The sequence below is a fragment of the Gekko japonicus genome, unplaced genomic scaffold (genome assembly GCF_001447785.1).
Source record: "Gekko japonicus isolate JY-2015 unplaced genomic scaffold, Gekko_japonicus_V1.1 scaffold235, whole genome shotgun sequence".
Taxonomy (NCBI): Eukaryota; Metazoa; Chordata; class Lepidosauria; order Squamata; family Gekkonidae; genus Gekko; species Gekko japonicus.
In genome coordinates this window covers 226,257-253,979 of record NW_015163610.1, presented here as the reverse complement: position 1 = coordinate 253,979, position 27,723 = coordinate 226,257, and the positions used below count along the sequence as shown (strand labels likewise).

The following is a 27,723-nucleotide window of genomic DNA, read 5'->3' as shown; positions in this document are numbered from 1 at the left end:
TTCTTCATTGCGCGCAGGCGTGTCTTGTGATCGGTACCTCTCCCTACCCACGGAACCTCCACGGTACCTCCACAGGACCTCCCACAGGAGGTCTGATCGCTTAACCGTGCGTTAGTTTGCCCCAGGGCAAACAGCCATGCTTCCCCCCCACAGTTTCCTGCCCGTGTGACTGGAGTCCTAGTTGCCCTTTTTTGCACTTTTTCCAATGCTATAATACCTTTTTTGAGGTGCAGTGACCAGAAATGTACACAGTATGAGGCTGCATCATAGATTCATACAGGGACATTATGATAGTGGTTGATTTGTTTTCAATCCCCTTTATAAAAATCCCCAGCATAGCATTTGCCTTTTTTATTGCAGTCATACACTGAGTTGACATTTTCAGTGAGTTATCGACCATGACTTCAAGATCTCTCTCCTGGTCACTAACCACCAGTTCAGACACCATTGTGTATTTATAGTTGGGGTTTTTGGCTCCAATGTGCATTACTTTGCACTTACCCATATTGAACTTCATTTGTCATGTTGATGCCCATTTGTCCAGCCTCAACAGATCCCCCTGGATTGCCTCACAGTCCTCCCTGGTTTTCACCGCCCTGAACAACTTAGCATCATTTGGAAACTTAGCCACTTCACTGTTTGCTCCCAACTTCAAATTGTTAATGAACAAGTTAAAAAGTACTGAACCTAGTGCCAAGCCTTGCGGCACCCCACTGCTTCCTTCCTTTCACCTTCCACTGTGAAAACTGCCCATTTATACTCACTCTGTTTCCGGTTAATTAACCAGTTATTAACCCACAAGAGGACTTGTCCTCTTATCCCATGATTGCTGAGTTTACTTAGGAGGCTTTGATAAGGAACTTATCATTATATAATATAATCAAAAGCTTTCTGGAAGTCTAAGTAAACAACATCTATTGGGTTCTTGTCTACATGCTTGTTCACCCCCTCAAAGAACTCTAAAAGGTTAGTGAGACAAGAATTCCCCTTATAGAATCCATGCTGATTCTTCCCCAATAGCTTATGTTCATCAATGTGCCTACTAATTCTATCTTCAATAACAGATTCCACCAACTTACCCAGTATCAACGTTAGACTGACCGGCCTATAATTTCACAGATCTCCTCTGGAACCTTTTTAAAGATGGGGGTTGCATTAGCTACCTTCCGGTCCTTGGGAATGGAGGCAGATTTTAGTGATAGATTGCATATTTTTGTCAGGAGTTAACAGTGTTGCACTTACCAATAACTGTTGTTCATCGAGGTGTCTTCCATGCAGGCACACACTGGGACTGTGCTTGCACAGGCCAGCCACCGGAAGCTCTCTTTCAGCTACTCCAGTATATTTTTAACACTCCAAGGGGAGATCCACTCCTACAGACCTCATTAGAGGCTGCTTTCCCACCTAACCGTCTTCTGCTCTGCAGGAAGGAGCCCCGCTCTCCTTCAGTCCTCCTGAGTCGCCATGAGCATCATGAATGTAATTACATCCTATGAACTCATAGTGGGACAGGAGGGAGGGAATGTGGGCCTGCACAGAAGACACCTAGATGAACAATTGTTACAGGTAAGTGCAACACTGTTTTCATCTTCAGTCTTCTGTGCAGTCCCACAATGGGAGACTACAGAGCTCCTTACCTTGGAGATGGGGTAAGTTTCACTGGAACAAGGAATGCAGCACGGCTCTACCAGCTGAACCTCTTCTCACATTCACGTCCACCAAATAGTGCTTAACGAAGGTGTCTGATGATGACCACATCACTGCATGGCAGATGTCCTCCAAGGGACTGCCTATCTGGAACACTGCTCATGCTGCCTGCACCCATGTTGAATGTGCCTGAAGCTCCAGAGGACATGGTAAATTAGTATGTTCATACTTCAACTGAATAGCTGAGACTATCCATCTAGAAATGGCCTGTGCTGAGGCTGGCCTCTCCCTTGAGCTACCAGAGTAGCAGACAAAAAGGTATGAGGACTGCCTGAAACCTTTTGTTCTGTCTAGGTAAAACAATAAAGTCATTTTTACATCTATGGAATGTACTGTTTTTTCAGCCTCTGAGGTAGGAGATAGAAAACATACTGGAAGGACAATGTCCTGAGCAAGGTGGAAATTAGAGACCAGCTTAGGTAAAAACCATATACTGGGCATTAGAACTACACGACTAGCCTGGAACTTAATAAATAGATGGTCAACTCTCAGAACTGCCAGCTGTCCTACTCTTCCGGCTGATGTGATTGCCACTATAAACTCGACCTTGAAAAACAGGAGTAGCCAGCTACAGGAACCTAGTAGTTCAAATGGGGTTAACAGGAGTTGGGAGAGAACGACTGACAAGGACCACTGTGGCACTATAGGTGGCCATGAGGGAAACAAATTAAACAACCCCTTCAATAAAGTGTTGGATGCTGGGTGAGAAAACAGCATCCTGTCCTGGATTTGGCATGGTAGGCAGATATAGCAGCTAAATGTACCTTAAGGGAAGAAACCGCCAAACCGGATTCTTTAAGAGACAGTAGGTATTCAAATACCAGGGCAACAGGACAATCCTGTACGTGAACTCTGTGCATCCTGGCCTAAACAGAAAAACTGACCCATTTACTCATATAAGACTTCCTAGAAGAAGGTCTATGGGCATAAAAGAGGATATTGGCTACTTGGTTGGAGATATGTAAGGCCTTATCTACTGGTAGGCAAGCTTTGGCCACTGTGGCATCCAGAAGGGCCCCAATAAAGGGAGAAGATTGGAAGCATGATTTCTTGCTGTTAATTCCCAATTCCTGGCATGTATATATAATCAGGGAAACCTGTGGCTCCAGTTCCTCATGGGAAGATGCAGTATTGAGCCAATCATCTAACTATGGGTAAACAGAACAACCTTTAAATCTTAGGTGAGCTATCACAACAGCAACACATTTAGAAAATACCCCTGGGGCCATTGCCAGCCAGAATGGAAGGCCATATACTGGTATATACTGGAGATATGCAAGGCCCTATCTACTGGTAGGAAAGCTTTGGCCACTGTGGCATCCAGAAGGGCCCCAATAAAGGGAGAAGATTGGAAGCATGATTTCTTGCTGTTAATTCCCAATTCCTGGCATGTATATATAATCAGGGAAACCTGTGACTCCAGTTCCTCATGGGAAGAAGCAGTATTGAGCCAATCATCTAACTATGGGTAAACAGAACAACCTTTAAATCTTAGGTGAGCTATCACAACAGCAACACATTTAGAAAATACCCCTGGGGCCGTTGCCAGCCAGAATGGAAGGGCCGTATACTGGTAAGAACTATAATTATATCTAGAGCATAGATATCTGTGATAACACGGGTGGGTAGCTATATGGAGATAAGCATCCTGAAGATCAAGTACACAAAACTAGCCGTTTAATGTTAACAGTTGCAGGAGCAACTCCAAAGACAACATTTTGAACTTTCTAATATTTAGGAAAAAATTCAGATCCCTCAGATCTAGTATTGGTCTAAAACTTCCATCTTTCCTGGACACCAAGAAAAAACATGAAAAGAAACCTGTGATGGGGTCCGAGACAGGAACCCTTTGTACTGCCCCTCTTTTAGATAAGGGATGACAGCTCCTGCTCCAACTCAGGCATTGAGTTATTCAGAGCCTGATCAGGAAGCTGGAGGGGTGGCAATTGCCAAAACTCTAATCTATAACCCAAAATAATAACTGACAAAACCCAAGTTTTATGAGCAGTGTTCCCTCTAAGCTGAGTTAGAGCCTCTGGCTCACACAATTTTGTCTTAGCTCAAGAAGGATGGCTCCAGAGCAAACTAGTTTATGCAGTAGCAAATTCACTCACTCACAACTTTAATGCCAGGAGCTCACAAAGTAGAATTTGTGCTCACAAGACTCCACAGCTTAGAGGTAGCATTGGTCACAAGTGATTTCCTGCCATTTGTCACTGAAAGCAACCAACCTGTCTTTAAAGATGGTAGGTGGCTAATCTACTACAGGCCCTAGCCAGAAAGAACCTTTTGGAGCCTGTTGTGGCTCTTTAGCAAGTAGCTGATGTTGTGAGCCCTAATGTCTACCTCTATGGTTGGACCTGCACCTGCCCTGTGCCATAGACCCAGAAAAGGGCTGCTGTGTAGGATACTGTGAGGAGCGAGGCTGCTGATGCGAGTGCCGAGAGTACGACGACTGTGATTGGTGGAACCCATACATATGCCGAGGCCTGAACAAAGTGGCGGGGCCAGCTGTGATGCCAAATGAATGAGCTGTTTGCTTGGTCACAGAGCTGGGTCATGTTTTTGTTCAAATCATAAAGAAAACTGGCAGATGCGACATTTTTATAGTCTGAATTTATCCCTTTGATAACAACTTGGATTTCATTTATAGCTGGTTTGGACGTAGCTTTAGGCCTGGGCTCAGAGCCCTGCTCAATCATAAGGACCACCAGGTGGTGTGAAGGAAGTACTGCCTCACTCTGTACCCTAACTCAGTGCCGCAAGGGTTGAAGTAAACAAGGACAAGAGAAGACTCATTTTTAAAAAGCAATTCATGTACTTTGCTCCTTCTCTCTCACACACACATATATCCCATCACCCAAAGAAGAAAAAGAATGCAAAAAAAAAAAAAAGCCAGGTACAAAAAAAATCATTATTTTATTCTTCCCCTGCATCTTGAATCCTTCACAGCCTGATCCAACTAAAAAGATTAATGAACTGAAGCAACCTTCTGCATGCATTTATTGGATCAGGAACTGGGATCTTAAATTGGATGTACATCCAAACGCACATTCTGTTGTGGATGGTTTTTTTATCTGCACTGCCATACTTTCAATGGAATGTACACTTCAGTGCTTCTTTAAATGCACCTCCTGATGTGGATGAGAAATAATGCATTTATGTGAGCATCTGAGTGTGAATGTGACTGAACACAATGCATTTGGATAGACTGCAGCTGTACCCAGATGTGCATTTGGATGTGAATCTAATATTACATGCCCTCACAATTTAAAAGATCCTGTGGAGGGATGTAATATGAATACTGATATGTATTATCCACGGCTGATTCTCCTCCCTTCATAATTTTTAAACTGTGCTGAGGCTTTTCTTCTTCCAGTTTTAAGAAAGTTTGGAAGAGGTACAAATGAGGGCCAGCCTCTGGTCCCCCATAACAGTTACAGTTAAAACTACTCAAAGTTTGAAGGATATTTTAGGGTCAACAAATTGGGTCATCCCCTCCCTTACACCCTTTAAAATTAGAAGGGGACTCATCCCCACACTTTCAAGAATCCTTTAAGTAAGGCTTGGGAGGAAATACACCTTAGGTTATGTCTCCTCCAAGGTCAGATTTTTTCCATTGTAAATAAACTCTTTAGATTGGAGAGTGACTACCTTTTCTCTAAACATGGTGGAAATGCAGTGGGAGTCAGTTCTCAGAGTCCAGTACAGCCCCCCCTCCAGGATACTTTAAACTTTGAAGGAAAATGTCCCCCATAGTTCAAAGAACCAAGAAGTAAATTAGATGCTTATCCAAATGTGCAGCCAAATATAGATGTGTTATATGCACTACATTGCTTTCAAAAGAATGCAGACTTAAATGTGCATCAAGATGTGCATCTGGAAATGTGTCAAACAAACATTTCTTTGAAAACATACCCATGTTGACTGCGTCTACAACAGAATGAGCAATTGGTTGCATAACTGGTCTAACCTACAGGCCTTTAAAATGGGAGATAGAGGGCCTCCAGTGCATCCATGCAAGGGCCTCCAGTGCATCCACCTTACCTATAGGACAGTATGACCATATTTTTTTAAAAAAATCCAAATTTCATAGGTTTCCAATAGCTGCATCAGGTTCATGTGTATTATGATCAATCCAAAATTAGTGTGAGTTCAGCCAATAAAAGCTAACTGAACTATCCCAAAACACATCTTCTACTAAGTAATTGCCCTAGTCCAGCATTTGAAGGGACAGATTGGCACACTGATCCCTACTAATATTTATGCAAGGAGAAAAACCAACTTGACATTTCAAAAACAGGAAGCTGCCCCCACCCTACAGCAAGCATTCCATCCTGCTTTGCTTCCTTTGTTATACCTCTTGTCATCTTTCTCCTCCTCCTCCTCCTCCTCCTCCTACTGCTGCTGCTGCTACTGCTGAGTACTATTCTTTGCACATACCCACAGGTACTGATTTGTGGCGATAAAGTATACTTTGATCCAGGGCTTTTTTGGTATAAAAAGCCCAGCAGGAACTCATTAGCATAATAGGTCACACCCAACAGCAGAAACTCATTAGCATATTAGGCCACACCCCCATGTTGCCAGAAGTGTGTTCATCCAGCCACACCCACCTTTTGCTTCTTATTCTGTTTGCTTTGTTGTCAAAACCCAGGGCTTTTTTTGTAGCAGGAACTCCTTTGCATGTTAGGCCACACACCCCCTAATGTAGCTAATCCTAATGAGTTTCTGCTGTTAGGTGTGGCCTATTATGCTAATGAGTTCCTGCTGGGCGTGGCCAACTCAGAAGCCAGCTGGAACTCCGTTCCTGTGCGTTCCTGCTCAAAAATAGCCCTGCTTTGATCTAAAATTAATTAAATAAATCATAGTGCAAAAAATCTGAAAAGCAATTCACTGGTAATTGATAGAAGTTTAGGTGACACTGGGTAACGTTGAAAATATTTAATGATTCTTGAGAAGTAGCAGTGAGTATCAGTGAATAATAAGGTTTGCTTCTGCCTTTTAAACCTAGACTCTTGAACAAGAACATGCAAAAACAGAAGCAAACTCTGATCTGAACAGGTTGAAATTAGATCAAAAGAGTTTTCGACTAAACATTTGGAAGAACTTCCTGACCATCAGAGTGGTTCCGCGGTAGAACAGGCTTCCTCAGGAGGCAGTGGGCTCTCCTTCTTTGGAGGTTTTTAAGCAGAGGCTAGATGACTCACTATGAATTTAGGCAGATGGTAAGAGGGAGGGCAGGAAGGGATAAGCCAGTGCTCAGCTCTTGTGACCCCTTCTTATATGCCCTGGGTAATGCCAATTGCCAGTTTGGGGTCTGGAAGGAATTTTCCTCCAAGCCAGAGTGGCCCAGGGATCTTGGAGGCTTTTTGCCTTCCTCTGGACATAGAACAGAGTTCATTGGGGGGGGGGGCTGTGAATTTCCTGCATTGTGCAGGGGGCTGAACTAGACAATCCTTGGGATCCCTTCCAGCTCTGTGTTTCTATGACTACCCGGAAAAGGCCCTGCAAAGGCTGAAGAAGTAAGAGAAAGTATAACAAAGGCTACCATCTGGTGTTATAAAATGAGACCCTCAAACTGAGTGACAGAGAGGTCATCATTAATTTTTCCAGAGCAAAACAGCATGGGATTTTATGAGTTTCATGCTCTCGGGTTTTAATGCTATTTGTAATCTATGGGTTTGTTAATTTTAATTATTTTATCTTTTTTTTTGCTTTGGAAACCATCCCAAGCAGTTCTCTAAAGAGGCGGTATAGAAATTTACTGAACAAACAAATAACAGAGATGGCAAAATCCAAAGTGGGTGACTCAAGAAAAGAGAGAGAAAGAAAACAATATACTAAGTGCAGGCAACTCATTTAAGGAACTTGAGGAAGAGATGACATGTAATAGCTAGAGGAGAAGAAAAGCTGTTCTTGAGGACAAGACTAGGCAATGGCATGTATGGAGTTTAAAGGATCCAAAGGAGATAGTGTGCAACCTAGAAGACGGAACGGAAACAAGGATGTTGGCTGGGAGGCAGAAAGGTGTGGTGGGGAGTTTCACCAAGAGTACCAATGGCCAGGGTTTCTTTCTGGCCCTGTACCTGTACTCTGAAAAGCAACTGGACATCAGAAAATCTGGCAGCTAAAGCTTAGCAGGGCATGGCAATGAAGGGATGAGGAATATTTCACCTGTTTGATTTGTGGGTGTCTGGCTACTTTAAAGAACACAAGCAAGGCAGATAAAAATGTTGGAAATCCTAGTTGGTGGTAAAGAGGTGGAAGGAGATGTCATCAAGGCAAGAGAGGTTGAAGGTAGAAATGTCAAGTGAAGTGAGAGGTGGTCTGGGAACAAGAATCATCCTGCTCTTATAGGAGGCAATGTTCTGGAGGGGCAGGGCATGGAATGGATTGTTTAAGAAACAGATTAGAATTATGGGAAACTAAATGCTGGGTTTAGAGGACTGGAACACTGCAAACATTATTGCTTTCCAGAAAGAAAGAAAGAAAGAAAGAAAGAAAGAAAGAAAGAAAGAAAGAAAGAAAGAAAGAAAGAAAGAAAGAAAGAAAGAAAGAAAGAAAGAAAGAAAGAAAGAAAGGATAAACCTGGAATAAGGACAAGGTTGGTTTTTTTCATATTGTCTCTTAAATTTTGCAGTGATGGCAAAGCTGATTCTTAAGTACAAATCCATAGCTCAGTTACGTACCAGATGTGCTTCTCTCCCAAGAAACCTGTATTGTGCACAGCACTGTACACACAACCAGGCCACACAATCTGGAATCCAGATGAGCACAACACCAATAGCAGAGTGATATATCAGGAACAGCATCTGTGCTGGGTTTGCTTGTATCACACTGTTCTTCTTTTAAACAGTTACTCTCTGCCAGGAGGTACTGCTTCCCTTGACTGCGTCGGCACAGCCACAGATGGCAACACAACCTCGATCTCCCTAGGAGAGTGGTAAGCCATGCTGTGCAAAGGAAAGCATTTCACTGGCACAGAGCATTTTTGTTTCTAAAGAAGCAATCAGTACAGCCCTCTGGATCTTCTCAACAGTTCCTTTCTGAAAGGCCTGTAAATGTTTTCTTCACCCGAACGCACCAGCTCCTACCTGTGGCAAAACCCCAGAGCCATTCCAACAGCTGCCTGTGCTGTTGACACTGCAACAGTGACAAATTCATTGTTCCAACAAGATCCCTTTAAATAATTCACAGGGCGCTGGGGATTAAGACAGTGTTTTTCTCTGCCTCTGTTGAGATTTAAAACACTTCCAGCTGGGAGATTTAAAAAGACTATAATGGACTGCTCCACCTCCTGGCTCCCCTCCCCCTCACTATCCCAAAAGCCAACTCAACAATTACACACATACACACAAATCTGAAGGGAGAGAAGAAGAACTGAGGAAAAGCTTGGCTGGTAACCATGGAAATATCAGCCATGCTATTCAGCTGTCATTATTCCAGCAGTTCATACATGTCATTATCTAAGCCGTCAAATAAGCACTGTCGATCATTCCTGTCCTTCATAGACTGAGCACAAACAAGAGAAGTGGGGACTAAAGGGTGTCTTCCCTAATAGCAGTGCTCTAAACAGCATCTTTTCACCCAAACAAACACACTATTATTTATATATATTTACCCATGTATTCCAGAGATGGTAGGAGGTTTCCTACAATGTATACTATTCATGTTGGGTGTTTACTCCCTACTTAGCCATGGATACTTCTGATGACTTAACAATATTAGTCCTTAGGAAAGACAGCCAGTGAGTATCCAAACTTGATTATGTGACAAATCTGTTTATAAGTTTTGACATGTTTCAGTTGTATAGAACTCATCACTCTGTGTAAGAAACCTTTACAGTTCAAACCTTGCTACGCTGTCAGGGCAAACAATGTGGCCTTTATTTATTTATAAGATTTTGTACCATACTTTTCCATTAAAAGAGTTGGTTTTTATACCCCACTTTTTTCTACCCTCAGGAGTCTCAAAGAGGCTTATAATTGCCTTCACTTCCTCTCCCCACAACAGTCACCTTGTGAGGTAGGTGGGGCTGAGAGAGCTCTGGGAGAACTGTGACTGGCCCAAAGTCACCCAGCAGGCTTCATGTGGAGGAGTGGGGAATCAAACACAGTTCTCCAGATTACAGTGTGCCGCTCCTAACCACTGTACCACACTGGCTCTCACAAAGCTCAAGTTTAAGTACAAAGTGTCTTCCAAAACATATTGATATTAAAACCACAACCATTACAACAAGAAACTGTGTAATATCAAGATCACAGTAAAAGCCTGTTTGATTATTTGTTCTAAAACTTTCCCAGGTATAGACATCAAGCTGATAGGTCAGTAGTTACCCGGATCCTCCTTTTTCCCTTTCTTGAAGATGGGGACAACATTTGCCCACCTCCAATCTTCTGGCACCTCAGCTATGCTCCAAGAATTCTCAAAAATAGCGGCTCAGAAATTATATTATTTCTAATTATATTTTACTATTTTTCTATACTTTTGAATGTTTAGATACATTTCTCCTACCTTTCTTTTGTGTATCAGTATCTAAATTTCCTTTTCTCCCTTCACCATAGGGCTTGGGAGGCTAATTTTGGTTTGCTGGTTCCATAAAATATATTTTCTCCATTTAATTTAAATTTATCTCTAAAGGGAAGGCATAGTGTAATTTCCCCCCCTCTTTTTCTTACCAAACTTCTCAAGTGTTCCAAATGTCTGTGACCACATTGCATTTATCCTCTTTTGACTTCACTTAATTTTCTAATTATCCCATTTCTATCAGTTATATTTTCATAAGCTGAATATGTGAACTAATTTTGCATGGCATTATAGAAAGCAAAGGGCATAACTAAAAGTCTCTGAAATACAACATGAATTTAATTTTAAAAACTTATGCATAAACTAGAAATGGTAGATCTCTATATCCAAAACAATTAATTATGGCTGCATTCCTATACACACTCGCCTAAGAGTAAGTGCCATTGAATACAGTGGAACTTTCTTCAAAGTATCACCGGATCACTGTTTCGGCAGTGCCATGGTCGGACCACCATGTCCTGGGGGCCCGTCTGAACGTCCCACCCCGACCTCGTTTAGGTGGTGAGCTGATTTTTGCTCGCCCACGGAGCCAAATGGACCCTATGCGGCTTCAGATGGCTCTGCGGGATCCAAGGCCCCCTGGCGGTTCGTTAGATGAGCTGGTGGAGGATTGGAATGGCCGACTCTCCTCAGCCATCGACGTGATCGCTCCCAGGCGCCCTCTCCACACCTGTGATAGGCGAGCGCCCTGGTATACCCAGGAATTGCGCTCGCTGAAACGGGAACTGAGAAGGCTAGAGAGACGGTGGCGTCGGGCTTGCGACGAAGTGTCAAGAACATCCTATAGGACGTTTATGAGATCCTATGGGATGGCAGTCAAGGCCGCAAAGAGGGAGTTCTATGCGGCCTCGATTGCGTCTGCTGGCTCACGCCCGGCCCAATTGTTTAGGGTAATTCGGTCCCTGACAACTCTGCCTCAGGGCAGGCAAAATATTAGTGACTTAAACAATTTAGTTACCCTCATGTTTGGTGTCTTTTTCTTAGTTATGTAATACCTCTGTAATGTTTTGATATCGTTTTTCAATGCTCCTGTGCTCTAGTGAACAGAGATGTATTTTAGTAAAAGATTTTTTTCCTTCTAAAGATGTCAGACTGTGTTCAAAGATCTCACCCAGGTCACCTGACTGCTTGTCCATGCATAGACCAAAATCTCCTGACTGAGTTAGTAGGCAGGGGAGGAGAAGGTGTTTAGCAGCTCACAAGCACATATATAACTTCTGTCAGCACCTCAAACCACAGGGAGCAGAAGAACATGGCATAATTTGAGTAGTGGCAACCTACCCAAAACAAAGAAGAAAGAGGAAGATTGGTGAAGTCCAGGGCTATTTTCCATAACAGAATGCACAGGAACGGAGTTCCGGCTGGCTTGAGTTGGCCATGCCCACTACAACCAAAACCTCTGTGTGCGTGGCTACAGAGGGAAGGTCTGGAGAGCAAAAACCCCCCCCCAGCGACTCCGAGGTGGGCAGGCCAAGGGGGGGCCTGGAAGGATCCCCGTGCCTTCCCTGGCCTGTCCAAGCGCCGGCTTGCACGGGGGTGTGGCCTAATATGCTAATAAGCGGTGCTGTCAGGGGTGTAGCCTAATATGCTAATGATTTTCTGCTCTTCGGTGTGGCCTATTATGCTAATGAGTTCCTGCTGGGGTTTTTTTTAATAAAAAAAGCCCTGGTGAAGTCAAAGCCCTCTCACACGCATGCAGATTTCCCATGACCTCTTAGGAGTTCTCAGGCAAGGAGAGCAAGAAAGGGGATGGGGAGATCCTCAGAGAGAGAATCCTGAAGTGCACATTTTGTTTAGTTCTATATCTGAAGGTTATTTGTAAGCTAAACTCTATTAAAATCACTTATAAGTTACTATCATGACTCATGTATTTAACTAGAATAAAACTGTAGTGCCTACATGCAATGCTGCCTAGAGTATGGTGCAATGTGGCTTGCAAGCTACCGCATCAAATTAAAAGCCCCTAAGCTAGTTACCCCTGCCCCCTATGTAATTGTAGACAGGCCTGGTAGATTTCCGCTTGTCCTGCCTTCCCATTTTGTCCACTGACACTATGTTCTTGGATGAGTGAAAAGCAAGCTCTTCATTTATGCAAAGCTGCACATGATGCTGGATAGGTGGCGCAGGGGATTTTTCCCTGCTTAACAATAACAGCCCCGTTCTGGTGTGAGCAACCAAGCCTTGTCCTAGCTCATCGTCTACCCAGCGATTCGAAAGCTTCGGCAAGTAGATAAATTGGGGACCACCCGTAAGGGGGTGGGCACACCCCTCCCTTCAGGAAGGTGTTAGCTGCCGAGGCAACTTCTGAGGCGCAGCGACCGGAAAGACGAAATAACTGTCGGTTTTCCTGCAGTGAAGCGAGTCGGCCAGGCAGTGGCAGTGTGTGGCTGCACAACATCAAGAAGCCAGACATCATCAGCCAGCCGACAAGATGCCGTAGGAACACGACTGAACCAGCCCGCAGATGAAGCCCGGCTAGCTGCAGTGTGTGTGTAATTAATGCTGTATGTTTGTCTTCCCTATCCCCACAAATATTGTTAGTCCAACTGTCTCAAGAGTAACTGTAAATCGCTCTGAGCCCGCAGGTATGTGGGAAAGAGCGATCAATAAATCGAAAGCATTATTATATCAGACTCCCCACACTGGAAAGGACGCCTTTGGTGCCAGCCCAGACAGTGAGGAGCCTGGGAATAACACTGGATGCCTCCCTTTCCAGGGAGGCCCAGGTTGCTGCAGTCACCAGATCTGCATTTTTCCATTTTAGGCAGAACAGGTTACTGAAACCCTATCTCTCCCCCCAGGGCTTAGCTACAGTGACCCATGCAATGGTCACTTCCAGGTTTGATTACTGCAATTCGATCTACGTAGGCTTACCCTTGAGGTTGATCTGGAAATTACAGCTGGTGTAAAATGCGGCAGCACACCTGCAGACATCTACGCATATGTGGGCTCACGTTTGGCAGGTGCTCCACCAACTGCATTGGTTGCTGGTTGACTTCTGGATTCGCTTCAAGGTGTTGGTGCATATATAACTTCTTGCATGGCCTGGGACCAACATATCTGAGGTACCGCCTCTTCCCATATATGCCCCAAAGAGTGTTATGCTCTATGGATCAGCATCTCCTGGTTGTCCCTGGCCCGAAGGATGTCCACCTTGCCTTGACCAGGGCTTTTTCTGCCCTGGCCCCTGCCTGGTGGAACATGCTCCCTGTCAAGATTATGGCCCTGCGGGATCTTCTTCAATTCCGCAGGGCCTGCCAGACAGAGCTGTTCCACCAGGATTTTGGCTGAGGCTGTGGGCGTTTGTATATGGCCTCCCTGAGGTTGTTGTCACCCACCTACCAAGCCAAATAATATCCTAGGCAACCCCCACAGTTAGCTGATTATGTTGGACTGTGATTACTGTTTTAATGTATGTTATTGTGTTTTAAATTTTTAATTGAATTTATTGTATTACTAATATGATGTAACCCGCCCTGAGCCCGCTTGCGCGACAGGCCGGCTATAAATACAAATAATAATAACAACAACTAGATGAGTAATCTGGTCGTAAAGATCAATTGCAGGAAGGGATGCTCTGGATTGGAGCCTCAGCCCTGGGGAAGCAAGTTTTACTCTTCCCCACCAAGTTCTTTTCACTGGTTGGAATTGTATTCCTCCAAAGCTATTTTAAGCCCTGGTAGTAGAAAAAGAGCCCTGAATAGCTCAGGCCAGCCTGATCTCATCAGATCTCAGAAGCAGGGTCTGTCCTGGCTAGTTTTCAGATGAGATTCCTCCAAAATACCAGGGTCATGGAGGCAGGAAATGGTAAACCATCTCTGAATGTCTCTTGCCTTGAAAACCCTATGGGGTTAGCGTAAGTCATCTGTGACTTGATGGCAAAAAATAGAAGTGGAAAAAGGCAGGCACAATAGAGGTCTGTTTTTCCTCACCAGGTTTATAAGTAGTCCATGGAGGACATTTCTGATGGGGAAGATGGCATGGAGGAAGTGTTGCAGCCACAATGAAGAAGAAGAGGAAGAAGAAGAGGAGGAGGAGGAGAAGGAGGAAGAGGAAGAGGTGATTGGGTTTATACCCCACCCTTCACTTGGAGTCTCAAAGTAGCTTACAATCTCCTTCGCTTCCCTCCCCACAACAGACAACCTGCAAGGTAGGTGGGGCTGAGAGAGCTCTTTTGAGAAATGCTCATAAGAGAATAGCTCTGAGAAAACTTGTGACTTACCCAAGGTCACCCAGCAGCTGCATGTGGAGGAGTGGAAAATCAAACCTGGTTCTCCAGATTAGAGTCCACTACTCTGAACCACTATACCAAATAAAGTCCTCACATCTTATTTTTGGTGCCAAATTACAATCGTGGAGTTCCACTCATAGAACCCCAGCATCACAGTTAGTTTGGCCTTCAGCCTCTGCTTTCTTTTTTTCGGTGGTCAGCCACTTATGCAAGTCATTTGACAAATGGTCAATTTCCCTTAGTGTCACATCTGAACTCTGTCCAAAACTGCCTTTGTTCCTTTCAAGGCCATTTGGTTATTCTTTGTTAGGAAGATAGAGACAGGACTGTAATTTTTAAAAAACCAAGTTCTGCATCTTTTGGGGTCCCATGGTCAGCAACAAAGACCTACTCCTGTCCTGTCTTGGAGCCTGTTTTGGAGCTCTTCATGGCTACATTATTAATAATTGTTTTGAATGATTAATGGCTTTTAAAAATCATTTCATTTCTTGTTATGAACACACCAGATCTGGTTACTGAGTCATTATCTGGGCAACTTTACTCATGCCATTACTGCCCGATTAGATTCGGCCTACAGTCCAGACCATTTTTTATCATTAATGTCACTTAGGGAAAGGATGGCCTTCTTCTTCCAGATAATTAAAGGCTACTTCAGATAAGATTATCCCATAGGATGCACGTCCCTCCTAACCTCAACCCATTCCCTCCAGATGAAGATGACCAGATAATGAACGTGATGAATCTGTGGTATGTGTAATAACAGAAAATATTTTTTAAAATGTATCCCTGAGGTTAGCATTTTAAACCCATGCACAGTTTCAGCCTCCCATTCACATACTGGTTCAGTTGAGCTAGCAGGAGTAAACCCATTTTAACAGGATAACTTGAAGTCACTCTGAATGGGACAAAGTCACCACACACTACCCAACCTTTACTTAATATATTATGGTGCTACTTCACATTCACATTCACACTCACTCTCACACACAGAGTGAAAAAAATCACGGTATCTCATTGTGGCCACTGCTAGAAAATTACATACTCAGCAGCTTGACTATTTTAAATCCAGATATTTTGAACTCCTGACTCCTATTTAAACCAATAATTGTACAATGACAATGTGAGAAAGATGTGATACGATATGTTAACTCATAAGAATGACAAAGTAGGTTGATGTAAAAGCAGCAGCCTGTGTGAAAACATATCATTTCATGCTCAGGACATAGTTTCACACTATTCATGAGTTGATGATAATACCTGTTGCCACATATGGTCAGCCAGAGACATGTGAATAAGAGTCCACTTCCCATCTGGAGCTACTACCCACAAAACTGTGCTAGAATCCAAATGTGCAGAAAAAACAGGTTGCTTACCTGTAACTGATGATCTTCGAGTGGTCATCTGTGCATTCACACCTCTGGGATATAGTGCACCTGCGCCGACCTCGATCGGTTCCTCTTGAAAGTGAAAGGGATTTTTGCACCCGCTCCCCAGTCACACACCGGCCCCATCGTGCATGATCAAGGGAGGGGCACGACAATCCTGCCAGTTCCTTCTGACCGCTGCCATCAGTCTCAGAGTAATAAAAAAGGAGAGGACCGAAAGCAGAGGGGAAGGAGGGCGGGTGGTGTGAATGCACAGATGACCATGCAAAGATCATCAGTTACAGGTAAGCAACCTGTTTATCTTCTTTGTGGTCTCTGTGCATCACACCTCTGGGAGACTAGCAAGCAAAAACAGGCCTACCTGGAGGAGGGAGCTGAAGGTCCTAGACTTGCGCCGCCCGCAACACTGCCCGTCCCACCATGGAACGTTGATGAGGACGCACATCCAGGGCGTAATGCTTCACGAACATGTGGGGGATAGCCCAGGTTGCTGCTTGACAGATGTCAGTGAGCAACAACCCTCTCAGGAAGGCTGTGGGTGTGGCTACTGCCTGGGTGGAATGTGCTCGGAGCAGGCCTGGAAGTGGTCGTTTGGCCAGTAAGTAGCACAGTTTGATCGTTTCCACAATCCACTTGGATAGACATTGCAAAGAAAGCTTCTTCCCCTGCACAGGTGTGCTATAGGAGACGAACAAGGCCGGTGACTGATGGAATGACCTTGTCCTATTGAGGTAGAAGAGTATGGCTCTCTTGACGTCTAGAGTATGAAGACGGCGTTCTTCGTCGCTCATAGGTGACAGGAAAAACGTCGGGAGAGCAATGTCTGCTTTTAAGTTTGCAGTACCACAGTGGTAGTGGGTTCTTTTGGGCATTCTGTACACCAAACTGGTTGTGCTGGGCTTGAAAAAATGTCTCCCACTTCAGCTTGTACTACAAGGATTCTCTGCTTTGCAATTAGTCCTCTTTTACTTGCATTGCTACAGTGGCGCTGGGTTCTCCTGGGCATTCTGTACACTAAACTGGTTGTGCTGGGCTTGCAATCCCCCCTTTGCTTGGATCATGATTTTGTACTTCACACCAGTCCTGTTGAGCTGGCATTATCACAATGGCACTGGGTTCTGATAGGCACTGGCACATTGCACTGGTTCTTCTGGGCTTGAACCCACCCTTGCTTGGAGAGTGTGCTTCACATCAGTCCTGTTGAGCTGGCATTGCCACAATGGCACTGGGCTCAGATGGGCAATAGTAGATTGCACTGGTTTTGCTGGGCTTGCAACTCCCCTTGCTTGGATTGTGATTGTGTGCCAGACATCAGTCCTGTTGAGCTAGCATTGCCACAATCGCAATGGATTCTGCTGGACACTCTTTGATTGTACTGGTACTGCTGGAGTTGCAAAAATGCCCCCCTTCAGTTTCTACTGCAGAGATTCTCTGATTTGAACTTAGTCCTGTTAGGTTTGCACTACCACAATGGCATTGGTTCTGCTGGGCTTGCAAAACTGCCCCCCACCATCTTCAGTTTCTACTGCAGAGATTCTCTGGCTTGACCTTAGTCCTGTTAGGTTTGCAGCACCAAAGTGGCACTGGTTTTGCTGGGCTTGCAAAAATGCCCCACCTTTAGTTTCTACTGCAGAGATGCTCTGGGATTTTGATTCTATTCTCCTGGGCTTCTATTGACCTTGTTTTTTTGCTATTTTTTCCCCTCTACTGGAAACAATGGAGGATGGGGATTGTTTCCAGTAGAGGGAGGATGGGGATTGTTTCCAGTAGATCCAATCCTCACCAAACTTGGAGGGCAGGTAGAGGAGAGTCAGCAGGAGATCCCCTGTGAGTTTGGTGTCTCTAGCACACCAGGAGACCATTCTACCATGTCATGAACCTCATGAACTGAACCAGTTCACTTGGCTCTTTAAAGTTTGTGATGGTTCATAAGCACAGTGACCCACATCCAGACAATAATGATATGTCACAGAGTGATAAAGTGCTGTCACAGAAGTACATTAAGTAGCATAAAAATCAGAAATAAGCTTTCAGTGAGGGTCCATGGCTACATGGTACAGCATCTATTTGGTCTGCAGAAGGTTCCAGGTTCAATCCCTGGCATCTCCATTTTAAAAGAACAGATAGGAGGTGATGTGAAAGACCTCTATTTGGGATTCTGGAGAGCCACTGCTAGTCAGAGTAGGCAATACGTACCATGATAGATCAACAGTCTGACTTGGTATAAGGCAGCTTCAAGATTTATTAAAGGGGGTCATATAATGCATCAAGGTGGAAAAATTAGTTGAACTGGACTATGGAGTGATTTTAAGCACCAAAATATGGGCAAATTATCCCACTCAGATGGAATAGCAGGGAGGAGGGAGATATATACCAATCCTCCTGCAATGTAACGAAGAAGCCAGTGCTAATAGAGAACATCCAGGTGACTGGACGGCTAATACATTCAAGGAGCGATGCCAATCACTGTGTGCCAGAAGGGAGCTCAAGGACATAGGTAATCCAGGAGGGCAAACACAAGCCCAATTTGGGGAAGGATTCTGTTCCTTTTTAGAGGGCAAGCAGAAAAAGATTCTTCTCTTTCTGGGCTTGTGTACAAAGAGCTTACAGGCAGAGACCAGGTTGTCTAAACTGTATTAAAGGGGAAGGAGTTCTTGGGCTCAGAAGTAAATTCATATTGGAGATGGCTAGCTCCAAATAATGGGCATGGCTTTGAAGTAAGGCAAGAAACATGCTAAGACAAAAGGTGCAATTATTACTGGAGATTCCTAATTATGACCTGAGTTTCCCTGAAAGCCACTCTACTGGATGAAGTATTACCTGAGATTTTTTCCAGGCTTTGTCTGGAATTGCCTGTATAGTCCCAGCCACTGTGAATGAATTAAATGCAGTCTCCCCCACCAATCTCTGGTTGTTGCTCTTTGCAGGCCAGAATTCTTATGAACGTTCTCAGCCCAGGTCAGAGCCCACTGGAGTAGCAGCAAACCTCACACCAGTAAATTCAGGGTAACATCCTCATTGGCCCTAGTCAAATATGGCAAACTTTAGAAAAGACAGAATTGAGAAAGGAGAGTAGCATTGGAATAGTATACTATGTCGTGCTCGGAAAGTATTTGGGGAAAAACAGCCATTGCTTTCTCCCTCCCTCCCTGCCTCACACTTACCTATCCAGCACCAATCAGGGCCAAGAGCACAAGCCACGGCTGCTAAATCCTTGTCCTTTACTGGCCAATCAAGAGTACTTTGTGTGGTGGCAGACACCTCTTACAGACTGGAGAGGAGAATGATGGAGGAGGTGGCAGAGATGATATGCTCAGAGCTGGCAAAGACTTGGAAAGGAAGGGAAGAGGGGAGGTGATGGGAAAGGCCACAGAGCAGAAAAGAAGCAGTATCACTGGAATGGGCCACTGTACATGCTTGACAATGCTGACCACTAGCAATGAGACTGGTAACATGGATGTATGCAAACCAGTTCAGGAGAAAGGAAGGAATACAACAAGTGCTCCATTTTCGCTCTGTCCCTTCTGTTTTTTGGAGTTGCTTTTCCTTGTTATTTCCACTTTTTGCTGCTTGTCCCCTCTTTTCATATCATCCATCTGCCTTCCTATCTGTTCTGCTTTCTATCTCAGTCTTTCTTCTTTTCCTCTGCAGCCTCTGAATGTGTACTGTATTTGTCTGCCTATCCATATGTTTGCTGCTAGATACCATATTTATCTATCCACCTGCTCTGGGGTTTTTTTGTTTTCATTCACATATCTCATTGCTGTCCAGTTGATGACATCTTTCCCTCACAACTCCTCTCTTTCTCTCTGAGCAACAACAAACTCTGTTTCATGTCACTAATAGTATTTTTCCCCAGAACTAGTGGACCAGGAAGTTATGATAGTTGCCCAGAGCATACAAGGAAAAAGAGCATTCATTGAAACTGAAGCTGAGTTTCTGTCAGCGAGCTGCCATTTCCTTGGGACAAGTCTCGTCCCTTTCTCATCCCCGCCCCCTCCCTCACTCCTGTAGTTGTTATTCTTTTCATGTTGGGCATCTGTAACTGCCAAGGTTCTCCAGCTGGTGTGATGGGGTGTTGTGTCTTTACGCTCTGGCTTGTTTAGGTTTCCCGTGTGAACTCAACTTGTGTTTATGGAACTGGCCGTTGCTGTTCTCAGGCCGCTTCGCGCCTTTTCTAATCTGTAACCTAACGAGGGAAATGAGCTCATTGGTTTAAACCTTGTTTGAAGTTCCTTTAATACACCTTCCCTGGGTATTGTAGTTATTCCTAACAATCTCTGTATGTTCATGATCAACCATGCTTTGGAAATAAATCTTGCTTCTTTTTTGAACGTGGATCTATTCTCCTGATTTGGGATTAAAAAGTGATGGCAGGGACAAATGTGGCAGCGATGAAACAAGCAGAGGAGAGGTATTTAATCCTTCCCCTCCCCTCAGCTACTTTTCCAAGCTGGCCCCCCCAGGCATATGTTCTCCACAGCTTGTACACTTTTTGCTTTGTACTAGATGGTATATGTGAATGTGTCTAGTCACAGTTATGTGGCTTTGAAAAGAAAGGCTATTTTCCAAAAAAAAAAAAACCCAAACCTTTAAAAACACATTGAAATTAACTACGCTGAAGTCAAAATGGAGCAGAGCTGTTAGTACCAGATTATGGTGCCCCGTCTCTAATTTACCTGTTCAGTAGCTATTAGAGGCAGGCCTGCTGTCCGGTTCTCCAGGCATTCAAATAAATCCACGTTTGTAGCAAAGTAGCATTTATTAAAGCGATGGTGAAATCAGAAACATAAGGATTGTTAAGAATGGAGACTACCTCTGGGGTACAAGATAATAAACAAAATCATACCAGGCCGTGGCCAATGGGTCCTTTTCCCGCGTGCGGGAAAGCAGGTAAAACAGGCGCCCAAACCCCTGGGAACAAACGGTCTTAAACATAAACATTAATTTGGTTCACAAGCCTTAGCACATACTAATCAAAGCAACTCCAATACTCCTTCCAACCTCCAGCAGTCGACCTTGGGCATTATCTAAGTTTCAAACAGTCCTAACAGGAAGTGAAAGGAATTTACCTAATGAGTACAGCAGAAGCAACAGGGAGACACAAGCTGGTTATCACGGGAGGGGGGGGGGAATGAACTCAAGCCAGAAGTATACAATGTTACACAGAACTCCATGGCAGCTTGCTGACACCTGCACAAGAGAAGAAGCTGCCAAGGGAGAGGAGAGGGCTAGCTGACAGTACTGAGATCTCCACCTGCTGTCCTGAGCCCTACATCTCAGTCTTGGGGCCAAAGGGAGGCTTGGCAACCCTACCTGGGATTGACACTTCTCATAACATCGCCCTCCATGAGAAGCAGCTTTCAATACACACTGAATGTGAAGTAAGAAATGGGAAATGAGGGAGGGAAGCTGTGATAAAATGGACAGGTAGGGAGCGATATGACTAGCTAATATATGGACCAAGACAGTGGTTTTCACTAATAGGCACAAGCTGATGTAACTATTGTGAAGAAAAATCTGGTATTGTTCTAATGGATTTTTTTTCCCATTCAAATCTCCATGGGCCTTCGATAGCGGCTTTGTTTTCTTCCCACGTGTTTCTCCACAAGAACAATTCCCACTCCTGCAGAGAAGTCACACCCAAAACAGATACAAAATAATTAAATATTGAGGCTTTAACAATCAACCACAGCATCCTAGTCACTTCCAAATATACAGAGAGAAGGGAAAGCTCTGCAGTAATATGGAAGGGACCCCAAAGGAAGGGGAGAGTTCTGGAGAGATCAAATTTTCATTTTGCTTTGGAAGTCATCAATCCTTATATCTTTGTTCCTTTGATAAAGTCATCTGTCTCTAGTCTCACCACTGCCTGACAGGACAATCATGTCTGGTGCAGCGTCTCTCTCCAGCTAGCCCTCTATCACCTGTTTAAAACAACCTATTAAGCCAGCAACCATCTTTCTAACGGATCTTTTTCTCGTGCACCTGTCCCTGTCTTTGTTGATCACTTTCTCTGTCAGGGGAATGTGAGTCAAGGTATTTTATGCTCCCATTCCTCAAATACTTCTATTGTACAAAGAAGATGTTTTAAGTGCCTGAAGGTGGTTTGTTCCTCATTACTTCATAGAAGTGACATTAATAGCCAGAGAAGAGCACTGCTGAGTGCAATTATGAATGGTGTTCAGGTACGAAAGCTGCTCTGAGCGTGCTAATGTTTCCTAATTACAAACCTTTAGGTAGGGAGAAGGGAAGAAGGGGTGCTGACTTCTGCACACATAGTTCACCTAATGGGTGGCAGCAGCCAGGAGGATGGGGCTGGCCTTTTGAGAGAGAGAAAGCCCAGTTCCAAGAAACACAACTCTATGAAATGATACTGACATACTGAACCAACTGAAAGTGTATAGCTGATACTAATATAGTGAGTACTATGCTGTATACCAGGGGTGTCAAACCTATGGCCCATGGACCAGAACCAACCCACCCAGGGCTTTAATCCAGCCCATGGCTCTCTTCTCCACCCTCCCCAGCCCCTCCCCTGCTTGTCCTTACCCTTCTGAGGGAGATCAGGGCTGCCAAACATCCCAGTCTATTTCACTTCCAGCTTTGCAGGAATCTCCTTTGAGCTAAAGCACAAAAAAAGTTGCAAAGGAAATGTGAAATGGTTTTCCTTTAAGGTCTCTGGGCACAGATAGACTACTCTGGGACTGGAATGACAGTCCCCAGAGTGGTATGATGGTCCCTGGGAGTAGCAGCTGGATTCCAGGAATGGAATTCTTCTCTGGGAGCTGTCCTTTCAGTCCCAGGGTAGTCTATCTGGGCCCAGAAACCACATTTTCTTTGCAACCTTTTTTGAGCTGCAATGTATTTCAATGGCGTGGAGCTCAAGTAGTTTCAGTTTCCAGTGTTTGTATGCCACATGAAGTTGTCTCCTTGCAAATAAAGGGCTGATGTTTTGAGCTACTTTGTCTCTGCTGACTGGACTTGATAATGGGTGCCTGAGTGAGTACTCTAATCTGGGAACCACAGCCAAATGGGGACATTACACTGGAAAGCCACTGCTACTCTGATTAGAAGGAGGTAGGGGAGCTTGCAATACCCAGCCATTTCATGTTTTCCTGGGCTCAGAGCATTTTATATTTTTAGTTTCTGCTGTGATCCTTGTGCATTTTCTTTATGTTTTATTTTTAAAATTGCATTGTCAAATTCCACTATCCCCCCACCTTTCTATTTTAGGTAAGCATCTTTTAAGGGCGGGGGGAAAGTTTAGGAAGTGTCAGTTATCAAAGACTGTTAAATAAACAAAATATGGCATAAGTGTTACTGTTTTAAGCATGTTTGTATTTTAAGTTTTAAAAAAGCTTTAATTGTGTTTGTCAGTGTCCTTTATAAAGTTAATATCTACCTAACAAAGTCCCATTTATGTCAGATCCAGCCCTCATAACAAATGAGTTTGACATCCCTGCTATATACTGTGCCAAAGGCACATTGCACACCACATAAAGGACTGTGCTGGAAAGTGACGCTTCCCTCACGCAGGCACTGGGGGCTGACCTTTTCTCGCTTACAGACTAGTGGATCTGCTAACCTAAAACAACTTCTCACATGCAATAATAAACTAGTTAACTGTCATATGGGCTCTGGTACCAAAGTCTGCAACAAACCAAGATGCCACCTTTGCTCTCATATAGATGCTAGCAACACCATCAGTGGACCCAGCAACATCAGCCATGCCATCTCAGGTTCATATTCCTGCTCATTCTCTAATGTGATTTATGCCATCACGTGTCAGCAATGCCCTTCCACCCTCTACATTGGACAAACAGGCCAGTCCCTTCAACAAAGAATTAATGGGCATAAGTCTGACATCAGAAACCACAATATTAAAAAAAAAACAGTGAGGGAACATTTTAACCTTCCAGAACTTTCAGTTGCTGACCTAAAAGTAACAGTGATCTTACAAAGGAATTTCAGAGAGAGATTAGGGAGACAGACTGCTGAATTGGAACTAACGAAATTCAACACAATGCATCCACCTGGATTGAATCGAGATCTAGGTTTCCTGTCTCATTATCAGTACTGATTTCTCCACACTTACTACCTCTCTGCATACCACACATAATCCAATCACACCTGCTATTATCATTTGGCATCTGAAATCACCCCACTCTCCAATATATAGGACAGATGGACTCACATTCTAGCTGTATCTGAAGAAGTGAGCAGTGACTCATGAAAGCTCATACCCTACCACAAATTTTGTTAGCCTTTAAGGTGCTACTGGACTCTTACTCTTTTCTACTGCCACAGAAAGGACAAATCTTCTCCACAGTTATTTGATAAAACCAGCAGTCAGTTAGGGTAAACTTCCCAGAACAAAAGGCACAGGAAAAACAGCAGCATTTGATTTATAGGCAGACTGCCATGGTGACAATATCAGAATAAGACAATATCTTATAAGAATATCCTCCAGGAAAACAAGCATGTGCCCTAACCTGGATAGCCCAGGTTAGCCCAATCTCATCAGATCTTGGAAGGTAAGCAGGGTCGCCCCTGGCTAGTATTTGAACTAGAGACGTACGAGGAATACCAGGGTCGTGATGAGGAGGCAGGCAATGGCAAACCACCTCTGAACATGTCTTGTCTTGAAAACCCTTTGGGACTGCTGTGATTTGACAGCACTTTCCTTTTCCACCCTGACCTAGATAGCCCAAGCTAGCCTGACCTCATCAGATTTCAGAAGCTAAGCAGGGTCAGCCCTGGCTAGTATTTGGATGGGAGACCACCAAGGAAGTCCAGGCTCACGATGTGAAGGCAGGCAATGGCAACCCACCTCTGAGCATCTCTTGCCTTGAAAACCGTGTGGGGTCGCCATAAGTCAGCTGTGACTTGCCAGCACTTTCCACCACCATATAAGCACACCCTCTGGATTTCTTGGATGACATTGTCCAGGCACCATCTGCAGGATGCAGGGGAATTCCTGCTAGGGTTGCCAGGTCTCCCCAGCCACCATAAGGGGATGAAGGGGTAGGGTTACTAGATACGGGTTGGTGGTCTCCCTGGATATTTGGGGATGCAGCAGCCTGGGGAGGGCAGGGATCTCAGTGGGGTACAGTGCCATAGTGTTCACCTTCCAAAGCATTCATTTTCTCCAAGGGAACTGATCTATGTACTCTGGAGATGAGCTGTAATTCCGGGGGATCCCTAGGTCCTACCTGGAACCTAGCATCTCTAATTCCTGCCCAGAATCTGTTCCCCTAGGAATGAGTCTGCACACCAGAAGCAAAACCCCCCAATGTGTGTATTAAGTGCTGCCAAATCACTTCCAACTTATAGCAACCCTATAAATTCATGACCTCCAGAATGTCCTATCATTAGCAGCCTTCCCTATTAATTAATGACCTCCCAAACATCCTATCATTTACAGTCTTGCTCAGGTCTTGCAAACTGAGAACCATGGCTTCCTTGATTGAGTCCATCCATCTCATGTTGTGTCTTCCTCTTTTCCTGCTGCCTTCAACTTTTACTAGCATTGTCTTTTCCAGTGACTCTTGTCTTCTCATAATGTGACCAAAGTACAACATTTAGTCATTTTAGCTTCAAGTGAGAGTTCAGGCTTGATTTAGTCTCAAGCCCACTTATTTGTCTTTTTGGTGGTCCATGGTATCTGTAAAACTCTCCTTCAACACCACATTTTAAATGAATCAACTTTCTTCCTGTCAGCTTTCTTCACTGTCCAACTGTCACACCAATACATAGTATGATATTGAACTTAGTCACCAGACGCACATTCTTACACTTAAGATCTGTTCTAGCTCTTTCATAGGTGCCCTTCCCAGTCTAATCTCCTTCTGATTTCTTGGTTATGGTCTCCCTTTTGGTTGACTACTGAGCCAATGAATAGAAAATATTGAACACTTTCAAATTTCTTCATTGTCAGCCTTAAAGCTGTGTAATTCCTCAGCAGTCATTACTTTTGATATTCAGCTGTAATTCTGTTTTGGCTCTTTCTGCTTTAACCTTCAGTTGTTTCAAGTCTTTATTGTTTCCTGCTAGTAATGTGGTGTAATCTGCATATCTCAAACTGCTAATGTTCCTTCCAATAATTTTTACTCCACCTTCATCTAAATCTAATCCAGTTTTATTTATAATATGTTCTGCATACAGATTGAACAGACAGGGAGATAAAATACATCCTTCTCTGACAGTGAAACCATTCTATTTCACCATATTCTGTCCTAAGAGTAGCTTCTTGTCCAGAGTATAGGTTGAGCATCAAAACAATCAGATGTTGTAGCACAACCATTTCTTTTAAAACCAACCACAGCTTTTCATGATCCACACAGTCAAAAGCTTTGCTGTAATCTGTGAAACACGACCTGATTTTCTTTTGAAATTCTCTCGTATGCTTCAGTAACCAAAGAAAATTTGTATTATTAGCTCTACTGCCTCTTCTTCTTTTTACGATCATCTTGAACATCTGGCATTTCTCACTTCATATATGATATCAGTTTTTGTTGTAAGATTTTGAGCATTACTTCATTCACATGAAAAATTAATGCAATGGTCCTATAGTTGCTGCAGTCTTTGTCATCTCCTTTTATCAGAACTGGAATGTAGATTGAACGTTTCCAGTCTGTGGGCCATTGTTTTGTTTTAGGTATTTGTTGGCATATTCTTGTTCAGATTTTGATAGATTCTATTACTGTGGCTTGAAATAGCTCTATTGATATTACATCTGCTTCTGGTGATCTGTTTCTCTCAATTGCTTTAAGTGTAGGTTTCACTTTATTTTCTAAAATCTGCACACCAGAAACCAAAAAAGGCAATAGTCTTAAAATATTCCCATAATGGTCATTCCAAGAGCACAGCACCTTAAGAGCATGGGTGCATAGAAGATGGCACCATACACAGAATGCACACTGAACGAATATCTTAGGGGAGCTAATCAGCAGTACCATAGCTCAGTTTTCCAATATCATCACTGTGCAGATGGCCAAGATGACACTCAGTCATCTGGGTGCAAAGTAGCATTCTCCGGTAAATGCACAGACTCCATTCCTTCTCCCTCAGTCACCAATCAGCTGCAAGATTCCACCACTCCACATAGACCAACATGATTTTGAGGTAGTGCAGACACATGGAGCACTGAGATTTGTTCACACATGCACACTTGATCTACTTCTGTGTGCAGAACTCTCAACAGCCTTGCTTCATAAACTGCTGCCTTCCTCCCTCTTCATACTCCAGACTTCCTCATCTTCCCATCTTCTTAGCTCTCACACAATGTTCAGTCCTACTGCTGCTACCCTTAGAGCAGTCTTCATTCTCACTTTCCCCACTGTCCCAATTCCTTCTCTCTTCCTATCCTGCTGCCTCCCAGTTTTCAAGAGGCCTTTTCCAGCTGTAAATCAGGAGGCAGCAGGTGCGAAAGGATTCCCTTGGGCACGTAAATGATATTTCCAGCTCCCAATGAGAATGTGATGTTTCCTGATGAAGTATATTAGGCAGCATGGTTGAGACACAGGCGGTGGCTGACTCGTTGCTGTGCAAAGTGATTAGAAGTATAAATCCAAAGAGTGGCAGGGACAAGGAGTTCCCATTCCCTCTCAAGCAGCTGTTTACAAACACCAGCCCCTTCCCAGCTATGCTCTGTGTGTCACCAGAAAGTGGGCTCCATGGGGGGCCACTACCATCTGAGCACGAGTCGGCAAAACAGCCACACAAAACAGCTGACTTTCCACATCAGGGAAAGATCACTGTGTTGGAGCTAATCAAAAAACATCATTCACAGTGCCCAGTCTACCTCCA

The 27,723-nt window shown here is 44.0% G+C and overlaps 1 protein-coding gene across 1 annotated transcript in view; it reads right to left on the bottom strand.

Moving 5' to 3' along the window:
• EPHB1 (EPH receptor B1) overlaps positions 1 to 27,723 on the bottom strand; it is a 441,868-nt gene that overhangs the window by 274,184 nt on the left and 139,961 nt on the right. The window lies entirely within an intron of this gene.